The following is an 8,882-nucleotide window of genomic DNA, read 5'->3' on the forward strand; positions in this document are numbered from 1 at the left end:
TCCTTTGTATTCCACTATACAGTCACATCACATTTTGTGTATCCATTCATCAGCTGATAGATTTCTAGGTTGTTTCCACTTTTTGGCTATTACAAGTAATCCTGCTGTAAACGTCCGTGTACAAAATTTTATGTGGATGTGTATTTTCAGTTCCCTTTCGTACACATCCAGTAGTGGAATCGCAGGGTCATAAGGTGATCCTGTGTTTAACTTCTTGAGAAACTGCCAGACTGTTTTCAACCGCAGTATCTCACTGTGGTTTTTATTTGAATGTCCTCGTCAGCTAATATGTTGGGCTCTTTTTCATGTGTTTATTGGCCATTTGTATATCTTCTTTAAAGAAACATCTATGCAAATCCTTTTTCCCCTTTTAAGTTGGATTATTTGTTCTTATTGTTGAGTTATAAGTGTTCTGTATATATTCTAAATTCAAGTCCCTTATCAAATATAGAATTCGCCAATATTTTCTCCCATTCTGTGGGATGTCTTTTAACTTACTTGATAGTGTTTTTTGAAACACAAAGATTTTAATTTTGATAAAAACCAATGATTTTCTTTCTTTCTTTCTCTTTCTCTTTCTCTATCTCCTTTCTTTCTTTCTTTCTTTCTTTCTTTCTTTCTTTCTTTCTTCCTTCCTTCCTTCCTTCCTTCCTTCCTTCCTTCCTTCCTTCCTTCCTTCCTTCCTTTCCTTTCCTTTCCTTTCCTTTCCTTTCCCAAGATTTTATTTATTTATTTAACAGTGAGAGCCAGAGAACACAAGCTGGGGGAATGACAGAGGGAGAGGGAGAAGCAGGCTCTCCAATGAGCAGGGAGTCTGACTCTGGGCCCTATCCCAGGCCCCTGGGACCATAACCTGAGCCAAAGGCAGACACTTAACCGACTAAGCCTGCCTTCCTTCCTTCCTTCCTTCCTTCCTTCCTTCCTTCCCTCCTTCCTTCTTCTATTCTTGTGCTCTTGGTGTCATATCTAAAACAAACAAAAAGAAAAAGAAAAAAACAATGTTTAATTCAAGATCACCAAGTTTAACAATTGCATTTCTTATATCACCCATTTTGAATTAATTTTTATACATGGTGTGAGGTAGGGATCCAACTACATTCTTTCAAATGTGAATATCCAGCTGTTCCTGCATCATTTGTTGAAAAGACTATTCTTCCCCCTTGTGTGTTTGTTTCTAGACTCTCAATTCTATTCCTTATGCCAGTACTACACTGTCTTGATTACTATAGTTTTGCAGTAAGTTTTGAAATAGTAAGGTTAGTGTAAGTCTTTCAACTTTGTTCTTCTTTTTCAAGATTGTCTTGGCTACTATGAACCCTTTGCAATTCTATATGAATTTCAAGATCAGTTTTCAACTTCTGCAAAAAGGGCAGGTAGGATTTAATGGGGATTACATTGAATCTGTAGATCATTTGAAGGAGTATTGACAACAATATTAAGTCTTTCAAACCAAAGACGAAAGATGACTTTACATTATTTAGGTCTTCTTTAATTTACTTTTTAAAAAGATTTTATCTATTTATTTATTTATTTAGAGAGAGAGAGAGCACATGCGAGTGGGGGGAGGGGAGAGGGAAAAGGAGAGAGAGAATCCTTTTTTAAAGAGATTTTATTTATTTCTGGGAGAGAGAGAGAGTGCACGAGCAGGGGGGAGGGGCAAAGGGAGAAGTAGACTCCCTGCGGAGCAGGGAGCCCAATGTGGGACTCGATCCCAGGGCTCTGGGATCATGACCCAAGCCAAAGGCAGATACTGAAATGACTGAGCCACCCAGGTGCACAGGAGAGAGAGACTCTTAAGCTGACTCCACACTCAGTGCACAGCCTGACGCAGGGCTCGATCCCACTACCCTGAGATCATGACCTGAGCCAAAATCAAGAGTCAGACGCCTAACACACTGAGCCACCCAGGTGCCCCTGGTCTTCTTTAATTTCTTTTAATGATATTTTGTAGTTTTCAGTGCACAGCCTAGAACTTCTTTTGTTAAATGTACTCCTATTTTATACTATTATATATGATTGTAAGCAAAATTATTTTCTATATTTAATTTTTGTAGTGTTCTATAATACGTTTTTGAGAGGAATTAGTTGACCAAAGTCTACAAGCCTGGCCTGTACAACTTTGGGATTGCTCAACTCCTAGAGAAAATCAGGAGTTCCCAAACCTGCACCAGCGAGAAATGGGCCGTGAAAGCTGTAACCTCACTTGCCCCAGAAGGGCATATTCTTCAGATGTGGCCCTAGAGGACAACCGACAAGGAAGGAACTTCCAGAAGGCAAAGCCAGGGACCACAGGGAATAACAGACAAAAGAGATGTTTTCAGGTAATCAGTACCAAGGAAACTACTCCTCTGGGAGGCAAGTAACCTTTGGAATTCTTGTCCCGGCGAATCTACTAATTGCTCTGTTCATGCTTCATGTTTTCTAATTTTTCCTTTCCAGAAGGCAGTTTTAATTGTGGTTCTCCTATTCTTACCTCCTCTTACATACGCATATTGCTAGTGGAAAGGGCAAATAGGTAAGTTGCTTTTTAGTTTATATTCACTGGACTGATATCTGAACTTCATACTAAGGCCTGACAGTCACCAGAGGGCCTGGGCTTTGAGCTGGTTGCAATAATGGGTGGGACTGGAGCGCCTGGGTGGCTCAGTCAGTTAGGCATTTGCCTCCTGCCTAAGTCATGGTCTTGGGGTCCTGGGATAGAGCTCCACATGGGGCTCCCCACTTGGTGGGGAGTCTTCTTCTCCTTCTCCCTCAACCCCGCCCTACCACTCGTGCTTTCCCTGTCTCTCTCTCAAATAAATAAATAAAATCTTTAAAAAAAAATGGATGGGACCTTGTGGGTCTGGGCCGTGGGCAGGAGATTAACATGTTCCACGTTGGCGGAAAGAGTGTGTTCACGTGGGTGGCCAGAGGTGCAGGCCACGGCAGGGAATGATTGCTTTTCTCTGGTAGCCACTCTCCTCTTCTTTGAGAGTGGTGAAATATTGAAGTGGACTCACTGCTGCCCAGCAAAAGACTCTGTTTCCTAACTTCCTTCGCAACTTGGTGTGGGCTTTGATCGAGTCTGAGGGCAATGCAGTGTGAATGGACATGATGCCTGCCACTCTCAGGCCATGCCCTTCAATGGAAACACGACTGGCTTCTCCTTCCCCTTCTCCCTTTCCTTCTGGCTGGGAGGTTGAAGGGCTGGCAAGGGCTGGAGCCTCCATCTTGGAGGGGAACTGTGAATTCAGGATGGCAGAGCAACAGATGGAAGAAGCTACCATATCACACCTCTGCTGCCTTCCTAGCCTTCTCATGTGGGAGTGAAACTTCTACTTATCTGACACACTGTCATGGGGGACTTCTTTGTTATGGCAGCCTAACTGTTAACCTGGCTAATTCAGGAAGTTTGTCTGTTTTTAAGATAGGAGAGACTACAGCATATTTCTATGCTTCTGGAAATGACCAATTAGAGACAGAGAGACTGATGAGCAGAGAATGGGGGGATAACCAGGGAGCAAAGTTCTTGAGGAGATAAAAAGGGATGGAGTTCTTCTTGGGCTGAAGAAACTGGGATGCTTGTTCCATTGTGATAGGAGGAATAAGAAAAATTGGTGCAGACACAGAGAGATCTGTGGATTCAGTGGTGGGAGGATGAGAGAGGTTCAATATATTTGCAAGCAAGTAATGTCACGATAACACAGGAATCTTTATTTTATTGGACTCTTGCACGCAGCACTGGTTCCCTGGCACACTCACCACCGATCCATGCATGGTTTATTTTTATTTAATTAGCTATTCGTAATGATGTAATAGACACCTGCAAAATCACCACCCAAACAAAAGCCTTGACAATGACCCACATCTTACATATATGGTTCCTCCTCCCTATCCCATCCCCCTGCCTCCCCCACTCACAGTGACTATCATCCTGAATCCTGTCTACCACATTCCCTTGCTTTCCTTTTTATATGGTTTTATAATGCCTATGTATATTTCCAAATATTATTTACATATATTTTATTTGAACTGTTTGTAACCTCAATAAAAGAGTACCGTTCTCTATGTAATCTTTGGGGAGTTCCGTTTTTCAGTTAATTGTATATTGCTAGGAGGTATCCATTTATTTTATGTCACTGTGGCTCTTTACTTAACCTGCTGTGTGATATTCCATTGTGTGAATATACCACAGTTGATTCAACCACAAGCCAGAGAATCTGGGAAAGGAGAGTGAGAGCAGGAGGGGGCTGATAGATAGAGAGAAAGTGAAGGAATCAGCAATCTGGAGAGTTCTCTGAAGCCAGAGAACTATTTAGGGGCTCTTGGGCTAGGGAGCTGAGAGGCTCAGAGGTGATGGAGAGAGAGTGGGAGGTGGAATTTCTGATTTCAGAAGTGGTGAGGCTTTGGGTGACCATACAGTCTTCAGGGATAAATGTGGTGGCGCAGAGCTAAGTCTGGAATTACTGCAGATGAGGCGAGGAAGTGAGAGGTCAGGTTGTGGGTGTGTCTGTTTAGGATAGCGGCAGGTGGGGGGGTAGAGGAAAAGAAGAAGAGGTCAGAGCTGGGGGTCTTCTGTGGGGTAGGGGCACACCTAGGAGGCTGGGAGATGACAGGGATGAAGAGGGAGGAGGGTGGAGCTGGAAGCAGGGGTGTCAATGGTGCGGGGCTTTGGGAGGGGATGGGAGTACGGGCTGGAAATAACAATGAGGAATATAATAAAGACAAATTCCACTTTTTAGTCCTCAGGTGCAGAGAATATGAGGATAAACAGCCTCCCTTGAGAGGGCTGCAGGGAGCTGGTGGCTCAAGACCAGACGAGGAGGAAACATTCCAAGAAGAGGTTGAAAACAGGGGAGTGTGCTGACTGATGCAAGAGCTCCCGAGCGCATTGTGCAAGAGAAGAGGAGAGGGGTACAGCAGGTGAGGCAAGCAGGCAGGCCAGGACTCAAGTGAGGCAGGCAAGCTGTGGTGGGAAGGTGGGAAGGGAGGCCCTAGCTCTCATGGAAGGCCAGCCTTGGCTATCCCTCACAAGCTAGGAGCAGGGTCATCGCTCGGCATCATGCCCCCCATGCCACTATGTCACCAACCCTGTTTGTCCCACGTTCTTGATGTATCTCATGGGGGTGGCAGTGGGGAACCAAAAGTCAATACTTGTTCCTTGGGTCCAATGTGGAGTCAGGGGAAACCTGGGTGGAGAATCGCCTGGGAGGTGGGACTGGAAGTCTTGCCCCCACCTCTAAGGGGATCCAGAGATGCAATCTGGAGACCTCATGTCTCCTTCCTGCCAGTTCAGGTAGGGCCTGCTGGTCCCCATGGCCCAGGGCTAGTCCAACTTGCCCTGTGAGAAGTTTTCTGACCCCAGTATGAGGGTAGAGTCTCCGTCTTGGCTCTCAGCGAGGCCTCTCTGAGGGAGGAGGTTTGGCGGGAAAGAAGAAGGGGTAAAGCCAGCCGCCTGGGAGCTCAGGACGGCTGTAAGAAAGACATGGGCCTGCCCGCCATTGTTCTTAAACACAATCAGTACAGAAGAAAGGAAAAGAGCCCAGCCCAGCCCCAGCCTGTGTCTCTATGGTCTGAGGCAATGTTTCCTTCTGGATTTCCCAAATGCACTCACCTCAATTATCCTTCGAGTATGAAAGCTTGGCGTGAGGGTGAGGGATCACCAGACACAAAGTCCTCCGATCATTTTCTGTGCCTCATCTCCTATAATGACCTCAAATGTAACTCAGCCACTGCCTCTTCCCCATCCCAGAAACCCAGAACCTTCCCAGCTGACGCTTTCTTTTCCCTCCCTCAGGACCATGGGCCGTAGAAGATCTGAGTAGGAGCCCAGGGATGAACACTCCCAGGTGGCAGGAGAAGAGGCGGTTATGGGCAGATTTTCCTGTGTCTCCATTGTTTAGCTCTCAGTAACTCTGTGCCCCCAGTTCCCCACCTCAGGGGGAGATGGGCTATCTGCTGTGCTCACCCACCCTAATGCAGGGGCACAATTCCTATCGTGGAGACAGGAGCCCCCAGTCTGATGAGGGAGCCATGACCTCCTGGCTATAGGACCCCCTGAGCCAATGCAGTCTGGTCTAACCCACTTTGGAACACGGCCCTTGAGAATGGAGTCAGGGTGTAGGGAGAAATAAAAAATCACTTCGTAGGTCGGGAGAGCAGATGTGGCCCTGTGATGTGTCTTGTCACATTCTCAGCAAAGTGTGGGCTGGTCACAGGCAGCATTTTTCTGGGTTTGGATGGAGGTATCTGGGTCAGGGAACAAATTCAGTGCTGGACACAAGCGATAGAGTTTTCAGCCTACAGCAGTGGGTACCCAGAAAAGGTCCAAAGGCACATTACTTTGAATACACGCTTGGCCGATGTCAACAGAGACTCAAAATAAGAGTGGCTCAAACAAGATAGATGTGCATTTCCTCTTGTGTAGCAGTCCAGGCGCAAACAGTTTGGGGGCCAAAATGGCACTAAGGACTCAGGCTTCTCCTAACTAACTTGCTATGGTGACTTCTCTGTGGTGCTATTCTTCCCGGGAGGATCCAGGGTGGTTCACCAGTACAAGGGTTTCCAGACTGAGGGAAGTAGGGGGAAATGGGTCAAGAGGGGCTGCTCCCCTCTTTTTAAGGACTATCTCTGGAAGTGCACACCTTGTTTTGCTCACATCCTACTGGTCAGAACTCTTAGCTACCCTAGCCTTTGCTGCAAGGGAGCCTGGGAAATGTAGTTTTTGTTCCAGGCAGCCATGTAACCAGTAAACACTTTTTGTTCTATTGGAGAAAAGGAAAAATTGTTATCAGGACCAAACTAGCAGTTCTGCCACATGAAACCCCAAGTGCATGGAAAAGAGGTTCTTATGCCTGTCTGCCCTGTACCTCATTCCCCTGGGCCACAGTGTTGGGCAAGTGACTCGGTCTGAGAAAATCATAGTAACACATCCCCCTGGTCAGGACCACAGCCATTGGTCCAGGACTGGGCACATGACTCAAGCAGAGCCAATCAGAGTTCTTCCTCGGGACTTTCTCCTAACCAAATCTGGTAGCATGGTGCAATTTCCTTTCTGGTCCTGAAACCATGAGAATGCAATCCTGAACTGCCCAAGGTGATTCTCCCTACCAGAGCAAGGCAAAGCCTGTCTGCTGAAGAAATGGAGCCACCAGCCTCTGAGAGACAGAGAGAGGAGAGAATCACCCAGCAGGGGGAGTAGGCCTCAATCTAGACCTTCCTGGAGCCTGCTTTATCCTTGCCCTGATTGAGCCAGCTCGGCAATAGCACCTTTTCACCAAGCTGATTCAAGGTGGGTTCTGGCCATCAGCCACCCAGTGACCTGACTTACCATAGTACTGAAAGTGGTGTTTTGTTCTCCCTGGGGGCATCAGTGGGGTGGGGGTGGCAGGTAGACACAACTGAGATCCACAACCTGGAAGAAAAGAATGCGGGCTCCAGCCAACCTCTATCTTTCTCCTGCACATTTGCCCAGAAGCATCTTAAAGTTCCCACACAACATCTCACAGTACTGGCTGCTGGGTTTCTTTGCATTTTCCAGTCGGTCCTGTTTCCTGCAAGGAGCCAGCCCAGCTGTGAGGAGGGGGTCTGAGGAGGGGCAACCCTCACAAAGGGCCCTTTCTCAGCTGGTCCCTGCTGTTATCAGCCAAACCTAAACTCTGAATCACCTGCATCCGTGGGCAGCCCCGTAGGTGGGGCTGCTTGATTCCCCTCTGGGCCTTCCTGCGTCAGGACCTGTGAGTGGGGGCGGGCTCTCAATAAAGGTTCATTGTTTTCTGTCCCCTCATTGCTATCAAGGTTCTGCCTAAGACCTTCCTGGGCCCCCCTCTTCTTCTTCTCTTCACTCATCCCCTGTTCCTGGCCCTGGTCCCTCTGGGCACTCTCCCATTCCCATAGTACCTTGTAGACCAGCGTAAACTCCTCAGACAAGATGGGGTGGAGGCTGAGGAAGGACAGGAATGTGTAGGAGACTTCTCCCTCCAACTTGGACCTAATGAGGACTGCAAATGAGAATGTCCTGTATTTCTGAACCTGTGACCCCTCCCTCCCCAGTTCCCTGGGTCTCCTGAGTCCCCTACCCACCACAGACAGCAACCAAGCTGTCCTGGGCCTGCGGTGTCACCTGGTGGCCAGCCTTGGATCTGTCTGGCTCCCAACCTCTCCTCCACTTTCTTTATTTTCTTTTGGGGTTTTGTGGCGATAGGTACCTATATGTGCCCTAATCTCTGTTTTCTCTCTGTTTGTGTTCTTTGTTTGTTTGTTTGTTTTTGTTTTTACCACAGTTCAGTTCAGCTCATTCTTCCTCAGGCCATCTTGAAACCCCAAATCACACACCCTCGAATCTGCTTTTTTCATCTCCTTTCTAACCGCTCTACCCCAGTTACCTCAGGAGGTCCTTTCCCCACCGTTTACTCTGTCTACCCAAACAATCCCGGCTGACTGAGTGTCAGGATGGAGCCAGGCCTGCCCCTGTGTCAAGAAAAAGGCAGACTGCACGTCAGAAAGATTAATTAGAATGATGAAGAACAAAGGCTTTCGGCCTCTAAAGCCCTTGAAGAACAGCTCGAAGCTCCCTCAGAACGTCCCACCCATCTCCTTATACTCCTGTTAAGAAACCTGCTTTCCCTCAAGCACCAGCTTTCAAGAGAAAATAAACAGACTTTTCTAGATCAGCATTACTGTTTTTCCATTTCTACCTACAGGTCTTGCAACAGTAGGCTTCTTTTTTTTTTCCTGCCTGTGGCAGCCCAGCTTTGTGATGGGCATTTACCACCCAACCTGGAAAACAGCCCCGTTCATGCCTCTGAGTCCTCATTTTTCTATTGGCTCATTGTCTGGAATGCCATTCCATTTCACAGAAACAAAGTTTTGAAATATAACTCACTGGTAAGCTGGGACTGCCT

The 8,882-nt window shown here is 47.1% G+C and overlaps 1 long non-coding RNA gene across 1 annotated transcript in view; it reads left to right on the forward strand.

Annotated features, from left to right (window-relative positions):
• The window catches only part of LOC123776052 (uncharacterized), a 62,936-nt gene extending 58,039 nt beyond the window's left edge, over positions 1 to 4,897 (forward strand). The window contains exon 5 of the long non-coding RNA XR_015725151.1: positions 4,722 to 4,897. This is a non-coding gene — a long non-coding RNA (uncharacterized LOC123776052). The remainder of the gene's footprint in view (positions 1 to 4,721) is intronic.
• Positions 4,898 to 8,882: the final 3,985 nt, after the last annotated feature.

The sequence above is a fragment of the Ursus americanus genome, chromosome 7 (genome assembly GCF_024610735.1).
Source record: "Ursus americanus isolate L20-20 chromosome 7, mUrsAme1.1.p, whole genome shotgun sequence".
In the NCBI taxonomy this organism is placed as follows: domain Eukaryota; kingdom Metazoa; phylum Chordata; class Mammalia; order Carnivora; family Ursidae; genus Ursus; species Ursus americanus.